The sequence below is a fragment of the Scyliorhinus torazame genome, chromosome 1 (genome assembly GCF_047496885.1).
Source record: "Scyliorhinus torazame isolate Kashiwa2021f chromosome 1, sScyTor2.1, whole genome shotgun sequence".
NCBI classification, from domain to species: Eukaryota; Metazoa; Chordata; class Chondrichthyes; order Carcharhiniformes; family Scyliorhinidae; genus Scyliorhinus; species Scyliorhinus torazame.
This window is the reverse complement of record NC_092707.1, coordinates 20787405-20812330: the sequence shown is the minus strand read 5'-3', so window position 1 is coordinate 20812330 and position 24926 is coordinate 20787405.

Sequence of the window (24926 nt, the reverse complement as noted above, 5' to 3'; positions counted from 1 at the left end):
CTAGGGTGGAAACTTAGATCTAGGACAAACAGAGTTATTATCTCTGGGTTGCTCCCCGTGCCACGTGCAGGCGAGACGAGGAATAGGGAGAGAGAGGAGTTGAACACGTGGCTACAGGGATGGTGCATGAGGGAGGGTTTCAGATATCTGGATAATTGGGGCTCATTCTGGGGTCGGTGGGACCTCTACAAACAGGATGGTTTACACCTGGACCAGAGGGGTACCAATATCCTGGGGGGGGGAAGTTTGCTAATGCTCTTCGGGAGGGTTTAAACTAGTTCAGCAGGGGCTTGGGAACCTGAATTGCAGCTCCAGTATACAGGAGGTTGAGAGTAGTGAGGTCATGAGTAAGGATTCAAAGTTGCAGGAGTGTACCGCCAGGCAGGAAGGTGGCTTAAAGTGTGTCTTCTTCAATGCCAGGAGCATCCGGAATAAGGTGGGTGAACTTGCGGCATGGGTTGGTACCTGGGACTTCGATGTTGTGGCCATTTCGGAGACATGGATAGAGCAGGGACAGGAATGGTTGTTGCAGGTGCCGGGGTTTAGATATTTCAGTAAGCTCAGGGAAGGTGGTAAAAAAGGGGGAGGGGTGGCATTGTTAGTCAAGGACAGTATTACGGTGGCAGAAAGGACGTTTGATGAGGACTCGTCTACTGAGGTAGTACGGGCTGAGGTTAGAAACAGGAAAGGAGAGGTCACCCTGTTAGGGGATTTCTATAGGTCTCCGAAAAGTTCCAGGGATGTAGAGGAAAGGATTGCAAAGATGATTCTGGATAGGAGCGAAAGCAACAGGGTAGTTGTTATGGGGGACTTTTACTTTCCAAATATTGACTGGAAACGCTATAGTTCGAGTACCTTAGATGGGTCCGTTTTTGTCCAATGTGTGCAGGAGGGTTTCCTGACACAGTATGTAGATAGGCCAACGAGAGGCGAGGCCATATTGGATTTGGTACTGGGTAATGAACCAGGACAGGTGTTAGATTTGGAGGTCGGTGAGCACTTTGGTGATAGTGACCACAATTCGATTAAGTTTACTTTAGGGATGGAAAGGGATAGGTATATACCGCAGGGCAAGAGTTATATCTGGGGGAAAGGCAATTATGATGCGATGAGGCAAGACTTCGGATGCATTGGATGGAGAGGAAAACTGCAGGGGATGGGCACAATGGAAATGTGGAGCTTGTTCAAGGAACAGCTACTGCGTGTCCTTGATATGTATGTACCTGTCAGGCAGGGAGGAAGTGGTCGAGCAAGGGAACCGTGGTTTACTAAAGCAGTCGAAACACTTGTCAAGAGGCTTATGTAAAGATGAAACGTGAAGGTTCAGTTAGGGCGCTCGAGAGTTACAAGTTAGCTAGGAAGGACCTAAAGAGATAGCTAAGAAGAGCCAGGAGGGGACATGAGAAGTCTTTGGCAGGTAGGATCAAGGATAACCCTAAAGCTTTCTATAGATATGTCAGGAATAAACAAATGACTAGGGTAAGAGTAGGGCCAGTCAAGGACAGTAGTGGGAAGTTGTGCTTGGAGTCCGAGGAGATAGGAGAGGTGCTAAATGAATATTTTTCGTCAGTATTCACACAGGAAAAAGACAATGTTGTTGAGGAGAATACGGAGATTCAGGCTACTAGACTAGAAGGGCTTGAGGTTCATAAGGAGTTAACAATTCTGGAAAGTGTGAAAATAGATAAGTCCCCTGGGCCGGATGGGATTTATCCTAGGATTCTCTGGGAAGCTAGGGAGGAGATTGCTGAGCCTTTGGCGTTGATCTTTAAGTCATCTTTGTCTACAGGATTAGTGCCAGAAGACTGGAGGATAGCAAATGTTGGCCCCTTGTTCAAGAAGGGGAGTAGAGACAACCCCGGTAACTATACTTCTGTTGTGGGCAAAGTCTTGGAAAGGTTTATAAGAGATAGGATGTATAATCATCTGGAAAGGAATAATTTGATTAGAGATAGTCAACACGGTTTTGTGAAGGGTAGGTCGTGCCTCACAAACCTTATTGAGTTCTTTGAGAAGGTGACCAAGCAGGTGGATAAAGCAGTTGATGTAGTGTGTATGGATTTCAGTAAAGCGTTTGATAAGGTTCCCCAGGGTAGCCTATTGCAGAAAATACGGAGGCATGGGATTCAGGGTGATTTAACAGTTTGGATCAGAAATTGGCTAGCTGGAAGAAGACAAAGGGTGGTGTTGGATGGGAAATGTTCAGACTGGAGTCCAGTCACTAGTGGTGTACCACAAGGATCTGTTTTGGGGCCACTGCTGTTTGTCATTTTTATAAATGACCTGGAGGAGGGCGTAGAAGGATGGGTGAGTAAATTTGCAGATGACACTAAAGTCGGTGGAGTTGTGGACAGTGCGGAAGGATGTTACAAGTTACAGAGGGACATAGATAAGCTGCAGAGCTGGACTGAGAGGTCCAGCAAATGGAGTTTAATGCAGAAAAGTGTGAGGTGATTCATTTTGGAAGGAATAACAGGAAGACAGAATACTGGGCTAATGGTAAGATTCTTGGTAGTGTGGATGAGCAGAGAGATCTCGGTGTCCATGTACATAAATCCCTGAAAGTTGCCACCCAGGTTGAGTGGGTTGTTAAGAAGGCGTACAGTGTGTTAGCTTTTATTGGTAGAGGGATTGAGTTTCGGAGCCATGAGGTCATGTTGCAGCTGTACAAAACTCTGGTGCGGCCGCATTTGGAGTATTGCGTGCAGGATGTGGAAGCATTGGAAAGGGTGCAGAGGAGATTTACCAGAATGTTGCCTGGTATGGAGGGAAGATCTTATGAGTAAAGGCTGAGGGACTTGAGGCTGTTTTCGTTAGAGAGAAGAAGATAAAGAGGTGACTTAATTGAGGCATACAAGATGATCAGAGGATTAGATAGAGTGGACAGTGAGAGACTTTTTCCTCAGATGGTGACGTCTAGCACGAGGGGACATAGCTTTAAATTGAGGGGAGAGAGATATAGAACAGATGTCAGAGGTAGGTCCTTTACTCAGAGTGTAGTAAGGGCGTGGAATGCCCTGCCTGCAATAGTAGTGGACTCGCCAACACTAAGGGCATTCAAATGGTCATTGGATAGACATATGGACGATAAGGGAATAGTGTAGATGGGCTTTAGAGTGGTTTCTCAGGTCGGCGCAACATCGAGGGCCGTAGGGCCTGTACTGCGCTGTAATGTTCTATGTTCTATGTTCTAGTAGGACTGATGAACTAATAGCACAAATGAGGATGAATTTAGATCTAATCACCATTACAGAGACATGGAGCTAGATTTTGCATATTTATTATGGGTTGGGGGGACGGGAGTTGGGTGTACAGAACACCTCCTCCTTGCCCACCCCCAAGCTGTTCCCCATCATACAGGGGGTGGGCACGGCGATCAGTAGGCCCGCCAACATTAGGCCAATTGAGACCTTAACTGCCCAATTAAGGGTCTCATTCTGTCTCCACTGGCATATGGTGCAAAGGCCATTTTTAAATCTGCTGTGTGAAAAGGTGGGAAGGAAGGAAGGTAGGGGAGGGGCGCAGGCTGATCAATCAGAGGGTGCTTTGTGCATCTCGGGAGCAACCCCCCCCCCCCCCCCCCCCAATACGTAACTCCTACCTGCCCTCCAAAGGCGGAGAATAAGAATAGGAAGAGTCAGAAAACACTGTTGGGGGTAGTTCATTGGTCCCCTGACAGTAGTGATACCACTGGACAGAGCATTAAACAAGAGATTATTGGAGCTTGTCACAAAGGCAATGTAATAATTGTGGGTGGTTTTAATCTTCATAGAGATCAGTCCAATCAATTTGCAAAGGTGGTCTGGAGGATGAGTTTGCAGAATGGTTTAATGACAGTTTCCTGGAGCACTATGTTGAGGAACCAATGTGGAATGAAGCTACTTTAGCATTGTGCAATGAGGCAGGCTTAATTAGTAATGCCATTGTAAAGGATGCACTGAGAAATAGTGATCTTAATTTCAAGTTAAGTTTGAAAACAACGTGCTCCCAGCGTAAACATGAATCTTAAACTTAAACAAAGCCAATTACATTGGTCTGAGGGGAGAACAGACTAAGGTTGACTGGGTAAGTAGTCTAAAAGGTATGGTAGTAAATAAACAGCGGAAAACATTTTTAATAAATCATTCAAAATGTTCAGCAAAAATAAATAGCATTGAATAACAAAAACTCTGAGAGAAACATCTATCCATGGCTTACTTTAGGTTAAGAATAGAATTGGATTAAAAGAAGAGGCCTATATTGTTGTAAAGAACAGTAGTGAGTTTTAGAAACCAGAAAATGGACATCAAAGGGTTGGCTAAAAGTGGCAAAAATAGAACATGAGAGTAAGTTAGCCAGGGATATTGTTGTGACCAGTCCCTGGGCAGGTCCCCTAATTTGTTGACTTCCCAAACGGGATCCCACATTTTTATTAAATTTTTTAGAGTACCCAAGTCTTTTTTTCCATTTCAGGGACAGTTTTAGCGTGGCCAATCCTCCTACCCTGCACATCTTTTGGGTTGTGGGGGGGGGGGGGGGGGGGGGGGGGGGGGGGGGGGGGGGGGGGGTGAGAGCCACGCAGACACGGGGAGAATGTGCAAACTCCACAGGGGCAGTGGCCCGGGGCTGGGATCGAACCCAGGTCCTCGGCGACGGGACCCCCAATTTTATTATCCCCCCAGGTGAGGAGGAATTAGTTGGCTCCCCTTATTTACTCACCTCACCCCCCCCCCTCACACCGCCGGTTGGTCACAACAAGGCTAATTTAAGACTCCCAGTCGACCAGTCCAAATGTATTTACATTTTACAAGGAGCCAATTTAACCAGGCTCCCTCGAGCCAAAGGAAGAGTGAGCTTATTAATTACAAAAAAAACGCACTGAGAAAAGTAATGAAGAACACAACTTTCACGTTGAGAAGAGAAGTCAATAAATAGTCCAGATAAAAGTAAAAATAGGCTGGTCTTGCAGAGATATAATAGGGTCATAGGACCAGAGGAGGTAATAGTGACACAGAGGAATGAAACCATTTGAGAGCAAGGATGAGAATTTTAACATTGACTCATGTCTGGTAATATACCAATGTAGGTCAATGAGAACAGGGGTGATGGGTGAATGGTACTTTGAGCAGCTTAGGTGTGGGCAGTGGAGTTTGATGTACCCATGCTTACAGAGGGTGCAGTGTTGGAGGCCTGCCAGGAGCATTATTAATGCGTTTATTGGTGTTTGTCTATATCTGTCTCTCTCTCTCTCTCTCTGTGTGGTCTTAAGGTGGAGGTTTGGAATAAATCCTCATGGATAATTCAGAAGGAATTGCTCTACCAGCTGACTGAGTAGGTGCTGTGTGTAAGATGAACCTGGGGAAAGCAGCTAGAATTAAAGGTTAAAGTTCAGCTTTCAAAGCCAATGCCTGTCCAAGAATGTACAATATGCCATATGTCGTTCACCAGTAACCTGCCATTGTGTCAGAAGTGATTCCGCGTCAAACTGTTCCACAGAGTGAAGGCTGGCGATGTAAAATGACACGATTTCGATAGGTAATCACCAGAGATAATTTCTGGTGTCCGGGAAAGGATGGGATGGGCGGAATCATGGAATGAGACAACAGAAAAGGAGGCCATTCATCCCGGCCTACCTGTGCCAGCTCTTACTTTATTCAATAATGGGATGTAGGCATCACTGGCTAGGACAGCATTTATTGCCAATCCCTAGTTGTGTTTGAGAAGAGGGAGGGTGAGACATCTTGTTGCACCAACTGCAGTCTTTACGTTGCAGGTACACCCTCCGTGCTGTAGGGAGTGAGTTCCAAGATTTTGACCCAGTGACAGTGAAGGAATAGCGGCATAGTCCCGAGTCAGGGTGGTGAGTGACTTGAAGGGGAACTTCCAGGTGGTGGTGTTCCCATGCATCTGGTGGTGCTGTTGAAGAACCTTTGATGATTTTCTGCATTGCAACTTGTGGATGGTGCACCTTGTTGCCACTGTGCATTGGTGGTGGAAGAATGAATGTTTAAGATGCTGTATCGTAGTTGGTGCTGATGATATGCATTTGCATTTAATATTTACTGACTTTCCACCTGACTTCCTTAAAAGAGAGAATTAACTTTTTCCATTCTGCTTTATAATGCTCTTGTGAAACTTGGGACATTTTAGTACGTTAAAGCCTCAATATAGGTAGGTGTAAGTTGTTTATATTATTTCAGACAGGAACTTGCAGAGGTAGATTGGGGGAGACTGTTGGCAGGCAAAGGGACGGCTGGTAAATGGGAGGCTTTTAAAAATGTATTAACCAGGGTGCAGGGTAAGCACATCCCCTTTAGAGTGAAGGGCAAGGCTGGTAGAAGTAGGGAACCCTGGATGACTCGAGATATTGAGACTCTGGTCAAAAAGAAGAAGGAGGCATATGACGTACATAAGCAACTGGGATCAAGTGGATCCCTTGAAGAGTATAGAGATTGTCGAAATAGAGTTAAGAGGGAAATCAGGAGGGCAAAAAGGGGACATGAAATTGCTTTGGCAAATAATGCAAGGGAGAATCCAAAGAGATTCTACAGATACATAAAGAGTAAGAAAGAGTAACTAGGGACAGAGTAGGGCCTCTTAAGGATCAACAAGGACATCTATGTGCAGAGCCACAAGAGTTGGGTGAGATCCTGAATGAATATTTCTCATCGGTATTCACGGTGGAGAAAGGCATGGATGTTAGGAAACTAAGGGAAATAAATAGTGATGTCTTGAGAAGTGTGCATATTACAGAGGAGGAGGTGCTGGAAGTCTTAAAGTGCATCAAGGTAGATAAATCCCCGGGACCTGATGAAATGTATCCCAGGATGTTGAGGGAGGCTAGGGAGGAAATTGCGGGTCCCCTAACAGAGATATTTGAATCATCGGCAGCCACAGGTGAGGTGCCTGAAGATTGGAGAGTGGCGAATGTTGTGCCCTTGTTTAAGAAGGGCAGCAGGGAAAAGCCTGGGAACTACAGACCGGTGAGCCTAACATCTGTAGTAGGTAAGTTGCTAGAAGGTATTCTGAGAGACAGGATCTACAAGCATTTAGAGAGGCAAGGACTGATTCGGGGCAGTCAGCATGGTTTTGTGCGTGGAAAATCATGTCTCACAAATTTGATTGAGTTTTTTGAGGGGGTGACCAAGAAGGTAGATGAGGGCAGTGCAGTAGACGTTGTCTACATGGACTTTAGCAAAGCCTTTGACAAGGTACCGCATGGTAGGTTGTTGCAGAAGGTTAAAGCTCACGGGATCCAGGGTGAGGTTGCCAATTGGATTCAAAATTGGCTGGACGACAGAAGGCAGAGGGTGTAGAGGGTTGTTTTTCAAACTGGAGGCCTGTGACCAGTGGTGTGCCTCAGGGATCGGTGCTGGGTCCACTGTTATTTGTGATTTATATTAATGATTTGGATGAGAATTTAGGAGGCATGGTTAGTAAGTTTGCAGATGACACCAAGATTGGTGGCACAGTGGATAGTGAAGAAGGTTATCTAGGATTGCAACGGGATCTTGATCAATTAGGCCAGTGGGCCGACGAATGGCAGATGGAGTTTAATTTAGATAAATGTGAGGTGATGCATTTTGGCAGATCGAATCAGGCCAGGACCTACTCAGTTAATGGTATGGCGTTGGGGAGAGTTACAGAACAGAGAGATCTAGGAGTACAGGTTCATAGCTCCTTGAAGGTGGAGTCGCAGGTGGACAGGGTGGTGAAGAAGGCATTCGGCATGCTTGGTTTCATTGGTCAGAACATTGAATACAGGAGTTGGGACGTCTTGTTGAAGTTGTACAAGACATTGGTACGGCCACACTTGGAATACTGTGTGCAGTTCTGGTCACCCTATTATAGAAAGGATATTATTAAACTGGAAAGAGTGCAGATAAGATTTACTAGGATGTTGCCGGGACTTGATGGTTTGAGTTATAAGGAGAGGCTGGATAGACTGGGACTTTTTTCCCTGGAGCATAGGAGGCTTAGGGGTGATCTTATAGAGGTCTATAAAATAATGAGGGGCATAGATAAGGTAGATAGTCAACATCTTTTCCCAAAGGTAGGGGAGTGTAAAACTAGAGGGCATAGGTTTAAGGTGAGAGGGGAGAGATTCAGAAGGGCCCAGAGGGGCAATTTCTTCACTCAGAGGGTAGTGAGTGTCTGGAATGGGCTGCCAGAGGTAGTAGTAGAGGCGGGTACAAATGTGTCTTTTAAAAAGCATTTAGATAGTTACATGGGTAAGATGGGTATAGAGGGTTATGGGCCAAGTGCGGGCAACTGGGACTAGCTTAATGGTAAAACTGGGCGGCATGGACTGGTTGGGCCGAAGGGCCTGTTTCCATGCTGTAAACCTCTATGATTCTATGATTCCGCTTGTTTAAAAGTCCCTTACGAAATGCAGCCAATGGTGTATCAACTTGCGTATTTGTCTCCAGCTATTGACAGTGGCGTGGTTTAATTCCTGTACCGGCTGAGGTTATTTATGAAGGCCCCGCCTTCTCAACCTCGCCCTTGCCTGAGGTGTGGCGATCCTCAGGTTAAACACCTGTCACCTCTCCCCCTCAAAGGGGAAAGCAGCCTATGGTCATCTGGGACTATGGCGACTATACCTTCAGTGACCCGGAGTCATGCCCTGGGAACCTGGGTTTGAATCCCGCCACGACAGATGGCGAAATCTGAATCCAATTTTTAAAAAATCTGGAATTGATACTCTAAAGATGGCCATGAAGTCCCATGTGGTTCACCAATGACCTTTACGCTGTCGTCCTTACCTGGTCTGGCCTACATGTGACTCCAGACCCACAATGTGATTGACTCTTAAATTTCCTCAGGGTTGGGCAATAAATACTGACCCAGCCAGCAAGGCCCACATTCCGTGAACGAATAAAAAAAAAGTCACAAGTCCTTTTCTAATAACACTATTTATTCAAAGTAGTCTTGCTTACTCACACAGGTTTGCTGTCTACTCAAACAAGATTCAATTTTATTTTGCGAATTTCATGGGCAGCACGGTAGCATTGTTGCTTCACAGCTCCAGGGTCCCAGGTTCGATTCCGGCTTGGGTCACTGACTGTGTGGAGTCTGCACCTTCTCCCCGTGTGTGCGTGGGTTTCCTCCGGGTGCTCCGGTTTCCTCCCACAGTCCAAAGATGTGCAGGTTAGGTGGATTGGCCATGATAAATTGCCCTTAGTGTCCAAAATTGCCCTTAGTGTTGGGTGGGGTTACTGGGTTATGGGGATAGGGTGGAGGTGTTGACCTTGGGTAGGGTGCTCTTTCCAAGAGCCTGTGCAGACTCGATGGGCCGAATGGCCTCCTTCTGCACTGTAAATTCTATGATAATCTATGATAATCTTGCAAACTGAAACAATGTGTAAGTAGGCTTCTAAATATAATTTAATAGATTGAAACTGAGGTTGTTCGGGTGGTATTTTTCCAGCCCTCTTCTTCCAATTTCTGGTGCCAATCATTTCTCATTCTTCACAGTTCAGTTTCCTGCACCTGGATTGATCCTATAAATGGGTTCCAAGAAACACAAAATATTAATGATGAAAACCTGGGTCTCAGACATGACACAGTGCAATAGGTCAGCAATGATCATTGCTACACTGATGTAGCATCTTTAAACATTTATAACAGCTGGTAAAACATTCCAGGGCTCCTCACAGATGCCTAATTGAGCAAGAACTGACGCAGTGCCAAAGAAGGAGACATTAGGAGAAGGAGAGGAAGGCTTGGTCAAAGAGATAGGTTTTAATAAGTGGGGAGAAGGTGGGGGAAGAGGCAGTGAGGTCTGGAGATGAAATTCCAGAGCTTCATAGAATTTGCAGTGCAGAAGGAGGCCATTTGGCCCATTGAGTCTGCACCGGCCCTTGGAAAGAGCATCCTACTTAAGCCCACATCTCCACCCTATCCCCATAACCCAGTACCCCACCCATCCTTTTTGGACACTAAGGGCAATTTATCATGGCCAATCAGCCTAACCTGCACATCTTTAGACTGAGAGAGGAAACCGGAGCACCCGGAGGAAACCCACGCAGACACGGGGAAAACGTGCAGACTCCACACAGAAAGTGACCCCAAGACGGGAATCGAACCTGGGACCCTGGCGCTGCGAAGCAACAGTGCAAACCACTGTGCTACCATGCCGTCCAGCTTAGGGAGGGGGCGGGAAGACTGAAGGCATGGCCGCCAATGAAGGGGTTAACAAAGTAAGAGATGGACAAGAAGTCCGGGTTGGAGGAGCGCATGTATCCCAGAGGGTTGTAAGGCTGGAGGAGATTACAGAGACATTGGAGGGGGGGTGGGATAACTCAGGGAGGGATACAAATGAGAATTTTAAAATTGAGGCGTCAGTGGACTGTGCCGATGTAAGTCAGCAAGCAGAAGGCCGATGGATGAATGGTACTAGATGCATTCTAGAACATGGGCATCCAAGTTTCTTAATATGTCACAATAATACCTCTTTTTCACTTTGAAATAGACCAAAATGTGATCATCTAAATAAGCACATGGACGACAAAGTGATGAAATATAGGTAAAGTCATATCATTCATTCATACCCAGACAGAGTCGACAGACAGAAACTATTCCCATTGGCAGATGGGTTGAGAACCAGAGGACACTGATTTAAGGCGATTGACAAGAGAACCACGAGTGACATGAGGAAATGCTTTGTTAGGCAGTGAGTGATTAGGATCTGCCCAAGAGCATGGTGGAGGTAGATTTCAAATGGAGCTTTCCCATGGGAATTGGATAAGTAACTGAAGAGCAAACTACTGCAGGACTTTGGGGTAAGGGTGGAGGAGTGGGACCATCGCAGTTGCTCTTGCAGGGGACCAGCATGGAGAAGACGAGGCAAATGGCTTCCACCTGTGCTGGAACCATTCTGTGACTCTGTGATTCATGGGACCCAGTGCTGGAGGCCCAACTGGAGGTTATGCTTAGAGGCTCTAAGGGCTGGATTTCCTCCTTTGAGATGGTTAGCAGGATTTGGGGAAATTTCCTGGCATGATATGCCCACCTCAGGAGAGAGTGCCTGCAAAGGCGTGATATTCATTCCGGAGGGGAAGGTACCAACTGGAGTCAGCCCCCCTTTAGAGGTAACCACGGGGGGTGGGTGAGGGAGAGACGGGATGTTTAAAAGGCCCGCATCTATGTTCTGAGACTCTGCACAGTTACAATAAAAACAACAAAACACAAAACGGCCCATGAGCCCTCTTCCCTCACACCATGTATCCCCCGCAACTCACGATGTCCCATCCCTACCATCTCATGCCACCCCATGCTGCCACCCAACCCCATGGCCTCTCGTACTTTCCATGCCAACCTATTGCACATTCATGTCCATTTAGCCAGCGTGGACTCTAAACAGAACCACTGAGTAACCTAGAGTAACAACAGCATGTGTGAAAAACCTTTAAAAGAAATTAATCATTCAAGCCTCATTATGCATTCTTGACTTAGGGTCCATTAGTCTGTTGAACCAGCCGCACCCCAGGCAAAACATTGCTTGATTCTCCCTTATCTATTCTGTCAATTGCTCAAAGTTTATTTACATAAGATAAAGAGGTGTCAAGAGCTTGAAGTTTCTGTTATTGATTCTTTAAAGGGTCTAAACGATCAACACTTGTGTAGGTCTGGAGTAAAAGAAATTTGTTTAAATGAATGACTTTAAAAAAAAGCTTTTTCACACTATTGTTACTCTAGAGCTCAGTGGTTCTGTACAGACAGTGTGCTGGTGATTGAGCACAGAAGTTGCATCAGTGGTGTGGGCAGACATAGACATAGAACATACAGTGCAGGAGGAGACCATTCGGCCCATCGTGTCTGCACCGACCCACTCAAGCCCTCACTTCCACCCTATCCCCGTAACGCAATAACCCCTCCTAACCTTTTTGGTCACTAAGGGCAATTTATCGTGGCCAATTCACCTAACCTGCACGTCTTTGGACTGTGGGAGGAAACTGGAGCACCCGGAGGAAACCCACGCACACACGGGGAGAATGTGCAGACTCCGCACAGACAGTGACCCAGCGGGGAATCGAACCTGGGACCCTGGTGCTGTGAAGCCACAGTGCTATCCACTTGTGTTACCGTGCTGCCTAGGTGGGGCATTGATTGGCAAGGGGGCACGGGTGTGACCTTTTGAACTTACCTTTCAAAAGGTTCCCTCACCCAGACGATGGTTGATGACCCTCTCGGAGGGGCTGTGAACCACGCATTCATGAAAAGCTGGGCTGGCTCTGTGGCTGCCAGTCCCCTCAATGGAGCCCGCCATTTCAGGGGTGCAGGGCTCCATTGCAGGGACCCACTCCAGACCCTTATCCCACGCTGGTGTATCATGATATGCAGACACACACATAATGATATACAGACAAGCAGCTAATGGACACAGAGAACAGGACATGACCAATAAGCAGGCAGGACACTCAGGGGTGGGATCTGACTATAAAAGACATGAGGCACTCACACTCCGCCTCTTTCCACTGATGAACATCTAGAGAGTCAGTCAAGGGTGTTGCTACAATCTCACACCTCCACCACGTGGCTAAGAGCTAGTCTGGTTCAGTCAGACAGAGTAACCACACTTAAGTTAGCAGAGAGTCGAACTCACAGAGAACTGTGCTAACCGTGTTATTAGTTCAATAAACCTGATTGATAATCTCCATATTGCCTGGTATGGAGGGCATGAGCTATGAGGAGCGGTTGAATAAACTCGGTTTGTTCTCACTGGAACGACGGAGGTTGAGGGGCGAGCTGATAGAGGCCTACAAAATGATGAGGGGCATAGACAGAGTGGATAGTCAGAGGCTTTTCCCCGGGGTAGAGGGGTCAATTACTAGGGGGCATAGGTTTAAGGTGAGAGGGGCAAGGTATAGAGGAGATGTACGAGGCAAGTTTTTTACACAGAGGGTAGTGGGTGCCTGGAACTCGCTGCCGGAGGAGGTGGTGGAAGCAGGGACGATAGTGACATTTAACGGGCATCTTGACAAATACATGAATAGGATGGGAATAGAGGGATATGGACCCAGGAAGTGTAGAAGATTGTAGTTTAGTTGGGCAGCATGGTCGGCACGGGCTTGGAGGGCCGAAGGGCCTGTTCCTGTGCTGTACATTTCTTTGTTCTTTGTTGGTTCAGTCAGACAGAGTGACCACACTTAAGTTAGCAGAGAGCCAAACTCACAGAGAACTATGCTAACTGTGCTATTAGTTCAATAAACCTGATTGAACTAACTTCAAAGTCTGGAGTATCTTTCTTTTTTTAAATAAATTTAGTGTACCCAATTCATTTTTTCCAATTAAGGGGCAATTTAGCGTGTTCAATCTCCTACCTTGCACATCTTTGGGCTGTGGGGGCGAAACTCATGCAAACACGGGGAGAATGTGCAAACTTCACACGGACAGTGACCCAGAGCCGGGATCGAACCTGGGACCTCGGCGCCGAGAGACTGCAGTGCTACCACTGCGCCACCGTGCTGCCCTTTGGAGTATCTTTCTAATCTAAGCTGCATCCTGTTGCAGCCAGTGTTATACCAGTGTACCTAACACGACATGATACCAGGAGACTACTAATTTAAGGTGGCTTACCTCAGGCCATTCCGTGACGACCAGCGAATGTATCCCGGCACCATGGAGAAGATTCGGGCTCCTCACCAGCTCAGGACCTCCGGCAATCTCAGTGCCAACTGGCGGATATTCAAGCAAAAGTTTCTGCTGTACATCGAAGCCTCAGACCTCGAGGGTGCGTTTGATGCAAGAAAGATCGCGCATCTCCTCTCGACAGCGGGGGATCAAGCCATCGAACTCTTCAACTCGTTTAACTTCACCGAAGGCCAGGACAAGACAAAGTTTCAGACCATCCTGGACAAGTTCGATAGTCACTGTGAAGTGGACACCAATGAAATCTTCGAGCGCTACATATTCAAACAATGTCTTCAAGGTAAAGATGAATCTTTCAATGCCTTCTTAACTAGCCTCCGCCTGCTAGCGCTGTCCTGCAACTTTGGTGATATTGCTGACTCCATGATCAGAGACCAAATCATGTTTGGAGTTCACACTGATCCTCTGAGAGAGCAGCTCTTAAAAATCAAGCATATGACCCTGCCAGTCGCGATTGAAACATGTACAGTGCATGAGCACGCAAAAAATCGGTATTCCCAATACAAATCGGCTGAAAATGAGAAACTTGCCTCCCACAAGGCAGTGAGTGTGCAGGCCATCTCCCGGATGCAGCGCCTCAGCATTGAAGCCAGCGGCCATCTCGCGCGTTTTTCCCGGTGCAGCACGCATGAGCGATGCGAACGGGATAACGAAACGGCCGACACCCACACGGCGCAGGTGCAGACGTCTGCCGACCGCACTGCGCATGTGCGACGGCGTACACCGTGTCACGACGCCGACGTCATGACGTGCCCGAACTGTGCCAACTCCCACTTAAAGGGGCACTGTCCTGCAAGAGGCGGGCGATGTTTAAACTGCGGGAAGCCTGGACACTATGCAGCCTTGCGCAGGTCTGCACCACCAGTCAGAGGCCAGCACTCCCAATTCCGATGACGGCGCGTCCAGAATGTGCAACGACGATTACAGGATTCTGATCCTGGCAGTACAATGGACCCAGAGGACGAGTGCCTGGAGTCTGCCTACCGAGTGGGCATCATTACCACACGTGAACATGCCACACCTAACTCATCTCGCATTCAGTCCATCCTCGCTGTGGATTCGGAGGGCGAATGGCGTGCGGTGATGCAGGTCCATTCAGTTCAAGCTGGACACAGATGCTTCTGCCAACCTCCTCTCACAGGCAGACTTCAAACGCATCAAGGAGCCCCCAAGGTCCTTCCAGCAGCCTGCCAGCTCCTGGACTATAACGGTAATGCCATCGCGGCACTGGGGTCCTGCCATTTACTCGTCTCCCATGCATGGCTAAGGTTTGAAATTGTCAAGCCGGACAGGGCATCCCTACTGGGCGCGCATGCCTGCAAAAAGCTAAACCTGCTGCAGCGGGTTCATTCAATGCCATCCTCCAACGTGGATCTTCAAGCTGGCATTGACGACATCCTCGCTCAGTATCCGGATGTGTTTGACGGGATGGGCACTTTGCCATATCGGTAGAAGATCCTACTGTGACCTGATGCCAAGCTAGTGGTCCATGCACCGCGCCGAGTCCCGGCTCCGCTGAAGGAGCGCCTGAAGGAACAGCTCAAGGAGCTGCAGCAGCAGGGGATCATTTCCAGGGTAACCGAACCGGCTGACTGGGTCAGCCCGATGGTGGTGGTTAAAAAACCCTCTGGAGACCTGCGCATTGATCCCAAGGATCGCAACCAGAATAGAATGCGTGAACACTACGAAGTTAGATGCGTCACATGGATTCTGGCAAATCCAGCTGGATGTGTCCAGCAAAAGGCTCTGCAACTTCAACACACCGTTTGGCAAGTACTGCTATAACCGCATGCCATTTGGCATTGTCTCGGCATCGGAGATATTTCATCGCTTCATGGAGCAGATGATGGAGGCCATCAAAGGGGATCGTGTGTACGTGGACGACGTCACCATATGGTCCACGACCCCTGAGGAGCATGTTTCCCGCCTCCAGCAGGTATTCCGCCGTGTCCACGCCAATGGCCTGAAGCTGAACAGGGCAAATGTTGCTTCGGCATGTCGACACTCTAGTTCCGAGGAGACCAGATCTCTCAGCAGGGCGTGTACCCCGACACGGACAAGGTCAAGGCCATCGCAGCCATGAAGGTCCCGGAAGACAAGAAGGCGGCATTGCGCTTCCTGGGCATGGTCAATTTTCTGGGCAAGTTCATCCCAAACATGGCCTCACACACCACGGCCCTACGAAAACGAGTGAAGAAGTCCACTGCCTTCAAGTGGAAGGCGGCCCATCAAGCAGAGTGGTTGGAGCTGAAAGCCAAGCTCACCACTGCACCCGTATTGGCACTTTTTGACCCAGACAGGGAAACGAAAATCTCGACAGATGTGAGCCAGGATGGCATCGGTGCGGTCCTGCTGCAACGCGATGACACTTCATCCTGGGTACCGGCTGCCTACGCATCAAGGGCAATGACGCCCACCGAACAAAGGTATGCACAAATCGAGAAGGAATGCCTGGGCCTTCTCACTGGCATTCTCAAGTTTCACGACTATGTCTACGGCCTGCCGACATTCACAGTCGAGACGGATCACAGGCCCCTGGTCCCCATTATGCACAACGACCTTAATGACATGACGCCTCGGTTGCAGCGCATCCTCCTCAAACTCAGAAGGTACGACTTTGACCTGGTCAACACGCCTGGCAAGGAGCTCATGATTGCCGATACACTGTCCCGCTCCATCACCGGGCCTAGTGAACCACCGAACGTCATCCGGAAAATTGAGTCACAGGTTGAGTCACAGGTGCAGCTGTGTGCTAGCACCCTCCCGGCATCTGATGAGAAGGTGATTCGTATCCGTGAGGAGACAGCCAAAGACTCCCTCTTGCAGCGTGTTATGCAACACCTAGCCAATGGCTGGCAAAAAGGGCAGTGCCCTCAATTTTTCAATGTAAAGGACGTCCTGACGGTGGTTGATGGCATCCTCCTCAAACTGGACCGGATTGTAATTCCGCACAGTCTCCTGAGCCTGGTGCTCCGTCAAATCCATGAGGGCCACCTGGATGTGGAAAAGTGCAGACGTAGAGCCAGGCAGGCTGTCTACTGGCCCGGGATCAGCCAGGACATCGCGAACATGCTCCTTAACTGTGCGACCTGTCAACGCTTCCAGACAGCGCAGAGCAAGGAGACACTTCAACAGCATGAAATCGAAACCTCACCGTGGTCCAAGGTTGGCATCAACCTCTTTCATGCAAATGGTCGTGATTATGTGTTAATCATTGATTACTTTTCCAATTACCCTGAAGTCGTGAAGCTCTCAGACCTCACATCTCGGACCGTCATCAAGGCCTGTGAGGAGACGTTCTCCAGGCATGGTATCCCACTCACTGTCATGAGTGACAATGGCCCGTGCTTCAGCAGCCATGAATGGTCTCTGTTTGTCCAGTCGTATCAGTTCAAACACGTCACTTCCAGCCCACGCTATCCGCAGTCCAATGGGAAGGTTGAAAAAGGAGTGCACATAGTGAAGCAGCTCATCTGCAAGGCCGCGGATTCTGTGTCTGTCATCTACCTCGCGCTGCTCGCATACAGGGCGACCCCACTGTCCACTGGCATGTCGCCGGCTCAACTCCTGATGAATAGGGACCTGCGGACGACACTTCCAGACATACACTTGCCCAACCTGGATCACCTCCCGGTGCTGCAGAAGGTGCAGCAGCTCCGAAACCAGCAAAAGCAGGGCTATGATGCTCATGCCACCAATTTGCCCGTGTTATCCCCGGCAGACACTGTTCGGGTCAAGATCCCTGATGGAGGCTGGTCAGCTCCAGCTGTCGTTATTCGACAGGCTGCCCCTCGCTCGTATGTTGTACGTATGGCTGATGGTTCTGTTGTGTGATGAAACAGACAGGCGCTGCGCAAAGTTGCCTGCCCGCAACCACCTTCTTCTCCGTTTCCTTCTGTTGTTTTACGACCTCCTGATACCTCGACTCACGAGGCCACCAGTCAGGCTTCAATCCCGCCCATCAAGGCGCTGTCGTCCCCACCACCACCTCTCTGGCGGTCGACCAGGATCAGACGCAAGCCACAGAGACTGGACTTATGAACATTTGTTCTGTTTGCTATGCTCTGTGTTCTCGCATTAGACAGCTGTTTTCACATGTACGTATGTTCACATCCACTGCATGTATATATGTTCATATTGGCCTATTCTTGTAAATATACTCACATATGTCATCCAAACATTAAAAAAAAAGGGAGATGTCATGATATGCGGACAGACACATAATGATATACAGACAAGCAGCTAATGGACACAGAGAACAGGACATGACCAATAAGCAGGCAGGACACTCAGGGGTGGGATCTGACTATAAAAGACACGAGGCACTCACACTCCGCCTCTTTCCACTGATGAACATCTAGAGAGTCAGTCAAGGGTGTTGTTACAATTTCACACCTCCACCACGTGGCTAAGAGCTAGTCTGGTTCAGTCAGACAGAGTGACCACACTTAAGTTAGCAGAGAGTCGAACTCACAGAGAACTGTGCTAATTGTGTTATTAGTTCAATAAACCTGATTGAACTAACTTCAAGGTCTGGAGTATCTTTCTGATCTAATCTGCATCCTGTTGCAGCCAGTGTTAGACCAGTGTACCTAACACGACATGGGTGAAAACTGTGTGTCACCGAGAATGGGGTTGGGAACCCCAGAATCAGGTTCCTTAGGCACAGAGTCTATCCGACTCCATATAAAATTCATCCCCGAGTGTGTGGGGCAGAGTAGAAGAGGTAGAACAAGCCCGAGAACTTCTTCCACAATTTCTCCTTGTGGCTCCCGAAAATGGTGTCTTCTGATATGATGCCTACAAGTTAGCCCTGTGCTCGGGTTCAGTGGGTAGAATTCTTGCATCTGGAATGGGGCGGCACGGTAGCACAGTGGTTAGCACTGTGGCTTCACAGCGCCAGGGTCCCAGGTTCGATTCCCGGCTTGGGTCACTGCCCGTGCGGAGTCTGCACATTCTCCCTGTGTCTGCGTGGGTTTCCTCCAGGTGCTCCGGTTTCCTCCCACAAGTCCCGAGAGACGTGTTATTAGTTCAGGTGAATTGGACATTCTGAATTCTCCCTCTGTGCTCCCGAACAGGCGCCGGATGTTAATGTCAGCCTACTTGTGTCAATAAAGATTATTATATTATAAGGTTATAGATTCAAGTTCCACTCCAGGACTGAGTGTGCCGGAAAGCAAACTAACTCCCTCAGTGCAGTACTGAGGGGGTGCCGCATTGTTTGAGGTGCTGTTGTTCGGCAGAGGTGCGGGGCAGAGATCCCGTTCACCCACACTTTGGGATGTCCTTTTCATCATGAAAGGCATTACATAAAAGCAAGTCTATTTTTATTCGCCCACGTAGATGGAAATGTCGATGTGGCCAGTGCCAATGTAACAGAAGGATTTTAATCAGCTGTGTAAGAAGCACAGACAAGTAGCAAATTAAGTTTGGTACAAATGTATGTGAAGTTTTACACATGGATTAAAAATGTGTCTTAGCGGGAGACGATGGAAGGAATTCCAGGGTTTGGGGTGCAGGCAGCTGGGAACACGGTGGAGCAATTAAAATCGAGGGTGTTCAATAATTTGAGAAGCACAGATATCTCAGAGAGCTGGAGGAGATCAGAGAGATCGGACGCAGGCGAGGCCCTGGGGGGATTTGAAAATAAGGGTGAGAATTTTAATACCAAGGTCGCTTATAGCTGGGAACCCAATGTAGGTCAGTGAGCACAGGAGAACACGAGATATAAACTTTAGGATGTCAAATGATTTTTGCTGCCAGGGCAGCACGGTAGCATTGTGGATAGCACAATTGCTTCACAGCTCCAGGGTCCCAGGTTCGATTCCGGCTTGGGTCACTGTCTGTGCGGAGTCTGCACGTCCTCCCCGTGTGTGCGTGGGTTTCCTCCGGGTGCTCCGGTTTCCCCCCACAGTCCAAAGATGTGCGGGTTAGGTGGATTGGCCATGATAAATTGCCCTTAGTGTCCAAAAGTGCCCTTAGTGTTGGGTGGGGTTACTGGGTTATGGGGATAGGGTGGAGGTGTTGACCTTGGGTAGGGTGCTCTTTCCAAGAGCCGGTGCAGACTCGATGGGCTGAATGGCCTCCTTCTGCACTGTAAATGCTATGAGATTCTATGATATTCCAGTCCTTTAAGTGCTCTAAAAGGTCACATTTCAAGGCTAGTGCCATTTTGCTTTTCAAACACCTCAATTCTTTTGAAAGCAAACTAGATGATCTGCTTCAACGTTGAAGCTTTGTGGAAGTGAGCAGGAGGTTGGGATCAGGTAAGGATGGCCCAGGAGGACAAAAACACCTTATTAATCTGCTGTAACATCTTCTCTCTGCACTTTTCACTGCGGGCATTACAGCGGGAAGATGGTTGTTCACAAACAATGGTGATTATTGGTGTCACAGAACTTTAAGCTCTGAGTAGCTGCCTTCCAATCAATTCTGTTGTAAGGTCATCGACCTGAAACCTCCCACAGATGCTGCCAAACCTGCTGTGATTTCATTTTCGGCATTTTCTGATTTTATTGCAGATTTCCAGAATCTCCTGTGTTTCACAATCTCTGCCTCCCAAGGTCACGGTGCTCGTTGGCCATAAAACTATACTCTAAAATATTAACAAGCATTCGATTGAAATTCCTCTTGCATCCTCTGCTTGGGGTTTAATTTATTTCAGGTTAATTCCACTGCCAAAATAGTGCGTTGGTGGATTTCAGACCAGCACTGACACTGTGCCAAGTATTTATTTGCTCGCTGTATGGAGTCACCTCACTAATGCTTTCAGGAAGTTTCCTTTTGTTTACCCTCATTTTACAATTTCCTGAGAAATAGCAAGCGCATCGCTGATTTCTCAATGCATGATAGGCAGCGAATTTGAACTGATGAAATGAAAATGAAAATCGCTTATTGTCACAAGTAGGCTTCAAATGAAGTTGCTGTGAAAAGCCCCTAGTCGCCACATTCCGGCGCCTGTTCAGGGAGGCTGGTACGGGATTTGAACCCGGGCTGCTGGCCTGCCTTGGTCTGCTTTAAAAGTCATCTATTTAGCCCTGTGCTAAACCAGCCCCTAACTTATACACAATACTATCCTGTTCATATTCTGTCCTTCAGTCTTTACCTGAGAAAGCCTATTTTTAACTATTAACTCACCGACCACCCCTTCGGCAGCACTTCCACACTCTGGTCATCACGATCTCTTTCAGAGGGGCGCAACCCCTGATGTACAAAACAGGGGTGAGAGCTGCATTGATCCACGGCAGAATTCTCAGGGGGTCCAACCCGTCCGTTCTAAATCTCAAGCAGAAGAGTCGCGAAAGCGAGCAGACTATGACGCTGAGGAAGATGGGCAGCTCAAAGGCGAGGAAGCACTTTGCCCCAACCACAATGAGGTAGAGTGAGGTTCTCTTGTTCTCCCTCGCTGCCGAGGGTGGACCCTTCTCCAGCTGATACTTAGCAATCAGATACAGCTTGATGTTCAGCACCACCATAATGGCGTACGTTGTTAGGTTGCATTACGAGTGAACCGATGCCACTGATTTTCATGCCAATGGCGGAGGTGGCTAGGTTCTGTACGGCAGTCACTGTATAGGCGTAGATCCGCAGACAGGCAATGACAATCCCTGTTCTGGTATCGAAAGGGCGAAATGATAGCGTGGTAATGGTCCGCCTGGGCTGCCAAGGTGATCAGGTAGGAGAGTCCCATGAAAGTGGGTCCAATGAAGTAAGCATCCAATGTGTCAAAAAGGCCAGAGTAGTGCCAGGAAACTCCTGTCCCCAGATCACTTATACAGGTACTCAACATGAACAAGAACCTATTCTCCTTCAGGAAAAACTTCCTGATCAACAGAGCCAGCAGGACCAATGCATTGATCAACGCTATGCTTGTGGCTAAACTAACGTGGAACACAAAACGAATTACATAGCCCACACCTCCAAACTCTAATATTAATGCAACAGGCATTTTGCCAAGAAGGTGCAGAATAAATGCTCAACAATGTTCTTGGTTCTTATACTCTTTCGGATCTATTTTTAGTCAAATTAGCTGCATTTTAATCCCAGTGGAATTATAATTAGCAAACATCCTAATGTGTGGCTGTCGGTGACTCGGAATAATCTCAATGGGGCAATTATAGTTTAATGTACTTTTAAGTACAGCCATTGAAGGCTGTGGTGTGACCTTGGGGAATAAAACCATGAATGTGTTTATAAAGAATGGGTTTAGGATTTCACCCCTAACGTCAACCACTCCCTCCCCCCCACCAAATTCTCCACCAACTCTCCAAACGTTGTATTATGGGTCAGTGGATCTTGCGTGGATGCAAACTCTAGCCATTTGGATAGAAACAATAGCCCCCAGAGGTTCCTGAGGGTTCACACACCCATCTTGAGCACGTGCCCTAAGCTGGCACTCCAATGCAAGGCTCAGGGTTGCCCATCCTTTGGACAACATGTCAACCCGAGGTCACATCTGTTAATTCCTGTGGTTAAAGTGAAGATTAAGGGCGTGATTTTCCCTCCGCATTGCGCCCGGCGCTGATCCACCTGTACCCGGTGAATAGCGGGAGAGTCCAAAAACGGCTTTCTTGCCCAGGCCAAGCGCAGTGTACCTGACCTGCTACGCCCGGCACGATCTGGGTCACCCCCTCGCTGGGCGTGGTCCAGATCGTCATATTTAAATGAGTGGCGTTCGAGGTCGCAGTCTCCTGGCTCCTGGGGCAAAACTTGAGGCCGGCGCAAATTATCACTGGTCTCCAAAAATAAAAAACAGATTTGATGGCCACGCTGGAGGTTCGGAGACTATTGGAGCCCCAGGGTGGTCAGGGACAGGGCAGGACAATGTCCTGGGGCACACTGGCCCTGACCAGGTGCCAGGTTGGCGTTTCCAGGGTGCCAAGGGGCAGCGTCTGAGAGTCAAGGGCACTGCCAAAGGGCTGTACCTTAGGCCGGCCATGCCCATGAAAGGGGAGGGGGGTGAAGGGGTGCATGTAGCGGGGGGTTTGAAGGGTCCCCAGATCTAAACCTAACTTTGAGATCTGGGCGTCCTTCAAAAAAAGTTGCCCCGTTCTCTGAGGAGCCGATCTTGTCAGTGTCTTTAGTTCCCCATTTCAAGAAAACATTCGAAGTGTGGGATTATTCAGTGAGAGCCTCTCCGAGCTCCCACAAAATGATGGATCGGGCCCAAACATCCAGCGGGAATCATCCTACGAAACCCGCCCAAAATGACACTTAGTCAGCGTGGCTCTAACGTGGCTATTTGGGGTGAATTGTGCCCTAAGATTCCATGGTAATGCCAGGGAAGAGCTGGGGTGTTTCCCAGCCAATATTCTTGTCCAAAGCATGACCGTTAGATCAGCTGGCCGTTCATTTAATTTTGGTCTGGGAGATCCAGTCGTTCTTGTTGTGATGTTGACTTCTTTCTTTCTGTTATGACATCTTTGAAGTCAGAAATTAGCTCCACTGCAAAAACATGCCCTATTCAAGGGCGGGAAGGTGGCGCTGTGGTTAGCACAGCTGCCTCACTGCGCCGAGGACCCGGGTTCGATCCTGGCCACGATAAATTGCCCCTTAATTGGAAAAAATTAATTGGGTACTCTAAATTTTTTTTTTTTTAAATAGGAACAGGAGTAGGCCATTTGGCCCCTCGAGCCTGCTGTGCCATTCAATCGGATCATGACTGATCTGACATTCCTCACGTCCACGTTCCTGCCCTTTCCCCGTAACCCTCGATTCCCTTACTGATCAAGAATCTATCTCCGCCTTAGATATACACAAGGGCTCTGCCCCCACAGCTCTCTGTAACAAGGAGTTCCAAAGACTCACAACCCTCTCAGAGAAGAAATTCCTTCTCATCTCCACCTTCAAATGGGCTCCCCCAAGGCAGCACGGTGGCGCAGTAGTTAGCATTGCTGCCTCACGGCGCCGAGGTCCCAGGTTCGATCCCGGCTCTGGGTCACTGACCATGTGGAGTTTGCACATTCTCCCCCTGTTTGCGTGGGTTTCGCCCCCACAACCCAAAGATGTGCAGGGTAGGTGGATTGGCCACGCTAAATTGCCCCTTAATTGGAAAAAACAGAATTGGGTACTTGAAATTTTTTTTTTAAAAACATGCCCTATTTCATTGTTTGTACAATAGTTGTAAAATTGGTCATTTTAGCTTCAGGAATCTTCGGTTGGATTCTCCGCAACCCGACATCGAAATCGTGGCCGGTGCCGGGGGCGTGGAATCCATTTTCCGGCAAGGAATCTGGGCCGGTGCCGGTTCCCGGATTCTGCGGGCCCCGAAAAGCGGCGATCTCAGGGAGTACGCCGCGCCGCCTGGGACCTCCCTGGGGCCATTGCCAGAGGCCGCTCCGCCATTCTCCCCCACCCGACCGGCCGAGGTTCCGACAGCGGGGATCCAATGTGCTCCAGCCGGTCGGGATACTCGCGTGGCTGGGGGGGCGGACTGATCGGAGGGCAGGGGGCCTTCTCGCCAGCCGGGAAATGTTTGTGCGGGCGTCGAGGATCGGGCGCTGTGCCCATGCGCGGCCTCCGACCCGAAAGTGCAGGGCCTATATTTGCAGTAAAAGCTGCTCGATCTACTCCAGGTCCCTGCTAGCTCACTGCGGGACTAGGAATTTGTTGCCCTTTCATGCCAGGTTTTCTGGCGTGAAACTGCATCGTTTTGTCGCCTGCGTGGGGACATAGTCCCAATAACGGAGAATCCAGTCGCTTAAGTGGCCAGCCAGCGGAATATCACACTTTTCAATTGATCTTGGGTGGGACTGGGAATCGCGGTCGCTTCCGGTTTTCTGCTGTTGGAGCGTCCCGAGACTGCAGTCAATTGAATTGATGAGAACTCCCACTCGTATGCTCTTTGCCTTGTTATAAATACACACAGAAATGTTACACCCGGTTGAGGAATAATCGCAGTGCCCGGGACCCGGATTCGATTCCAGCCTCAGGTGTCTGTGTGGAGTTTGCACATTCCTCGTGCCTGTGTGGGTTTCCACCGGGTGCCCCAGTTTCCTCCCACAGTCCAAAGATCCGCAGGTTAGGTGGATTGGCCATGCTAAATTACTCCGAGGTGGAATTGTGGGGATAGGGCGGGGGATTGGGCCTGTGTAGGGCGGTTCTCTTTCAGAGGGTCGGCGTAGACTCGATGGGCCGAATGGCCTCCTTCGGCACTGTAGGGATTCTATGATACTCTTTCATCTCAGTGATGTGTAACAGGGTTTTTAATGGCCTACTAACTTCATAATTTCTGCATAAATATCCTGATTGGCTCTAAGTTGATCTTATATTTGCAGAATTTCAAATATCGCTGC